General features: G+C 41.2%; 1 protein-coding gene and 1 pseudogene across 3 annotated transcripts in view; one reads left to right on the forward strand and one right to left on the reverse strand.

Annotated features, from left to right (window-relative positions):
* The window catches only part of Pik3c2a (phosphatidylinositol-4-phosphate 3-kinase catalytic subunit type 2 alpha), a 120,161-nt gene that overhangs the window by 68,373 nt on the left and 49,885 nt on the right, over positions 1-1,903 (reverse strand). The gene's annotated exons all lie outside the window — the stretch shown is intronic.
* LOC107135676 lies at positions 7-1,066 on the forward strand (annotated as a pseudogene).

A 1,903-nucleotide genomic window follows, 5' to 3' on the forward strand; every position in this document is an offset into this window, starting at 1 on the left:
TGCTGGCCCCGACCCGACGCCGTCAGCTCGCGCCCCCGCGCTCGGTGCGCCCAGATCCAGCGACCGCCGCCGGCGCCCGTCCCAAGCGCCTCCTGCCCGCGGGCTCTGGGAGCCAAGCCTCACAGCAGCCCGGGAGGCGAGCGAGCGAGGCCGAGGGGCGGCCGGGCGGAGACAGTGCTGCGAAGATGGTTGCCAAGCAGGGGATCCAGATGGCCAACGAGAAGCACAGCAAGAACATCACGCAGCGAGGCAACATCGCCAAGAAACGCCCCCGAGGAGAAGGCGTCGGTAGGACCCTGGCTGCTGGCGCTCTTCATCTTCATCCTCTGCAGCTCCGCAATTTTCCAGATTATTCAGAGTATCAGGAAGGGCATGTGAGGTCACTCACCTTTAGATGTTTCCATTCTCCTGTGAATTTTAACTTGAACTCATTCCTGATGTTTGATACCCTGGTTAAAACTGATTCAGTAAAGCATCCTGCCTCAGAATGACTTTCATAGCATCCTTCATGTGTCATTCCAAGGATTATCACCAGTCATTCCAGGTTTTCTAGTTCATACCACAGTGCCTTGCAAAAAGCACCACATGAATAAAGCAATAAAATTTGATTGTTAAACTACAGTAGTGGACCCTACCTAGTAAAGTGTAAGTTTTTTTTTTTTTTTTTAATGTGGTTGTTAAAACAGTATGCAGGATGAATAATTAGATTAAATCTGTGTAGACAGAGTCTAGATTTTGTTAACTCTAACATGTAAAGTGTAGTTAGCTTAATTTAAAATTTGGAATCTTGAGGTTTTTATATAGCTAGGCACTTTATTACTCTTGAGTCAAAAGCACACTCCGTTATAGGGTCATGTAACTGTCCTGTAATAAGGTGCTTATAAATGGAACATAGCCTAGTTTTACCATAACAATTAGCATCCAAAAATTTTGAAAAGCTTCTGAATGCATAATACAAGCAGAGATGCTTATATATAAGCCACATCTATTTTCATGAATTTGTTTCTATTACACTACCTTGGATTTTGCATGAGTGAGCATAATGTAAGATCCCATTTTTAGGGGGGACAAAAAAAAGTAAAGCATTTTGTAACTTAATCAGTCACTGAGGTTTCACTAAAAATTACCATGGTGGAGTGAAGTCAGGGAAGGTTTATGTCACATTGATTTCACCAGGATTATTTTAATATATCAAAGGAGTTTACTATGTTAGAGAAAATTTTAAGGAAAAATGCTACTAGAAATCCATGTATCATCAAGACCTACCATTGAGTCCAGTGTGCCATAAGACATCTTAGCATATCTATAGCACTTTTTAATACCAAAAAAGACACATCAACTAATAAGTTCCACTTAAGGTTTGAAAGTGTTTTTTCTAGGTTTATAATTAAAATGCCCTTAGGATGGGTACTAGATATATCAGTGTATAGTGGCATTTGAAATTTTTTTTTTATTGGTTGTTCAAAACATTACAAAGCTCATGATATATCATCTCTCATACATTTGACTCAATTGGGTAATGAAGTCCCATTTTTACCCCAAATACAAATTGCAGAATCACATCGGTTACACACTCACATTTTTACATAATGGCATATTAGTGACTGTTGTATTCTGCTACTTTTCCTATCCCCTACTATCCCCCCTCCCCTCCCCTCCCATCTTCGCTCTCTACCTCATCTGCTATTGTTCAATTCTCTCCCTTATTCCCCCCCTTTCCCCTCACAACCTCTTATATGTAATTTTGTGTAACATTGAGGGTCTCCTACCATTTCCATATGCTTTCCCTTCTCTCCCCCCACTCGTCTTTGTTTAATGTTAATCTTTTCCTCATGCTCTTCCTCCCTGTTCTGTTCTTAGTTGCTCTCTTTATATCAAAGAAGACATTTGGCATTTGTTTTTT

Source organism: Marmota marmota, unplaced genomic scaffold (assembly GCF_001458135.2).
Source record: "Marmota marmota marmota unplaced genomic scaffold, marMar, whole genome shotgun sequence".
In the NCBI taxonomy this organism is placed as follows: Eukaryota; Metazoa; Chordata; class Mammalia; order Rodentia; family Sciuridae; genus Marmota; species Marmota marmota.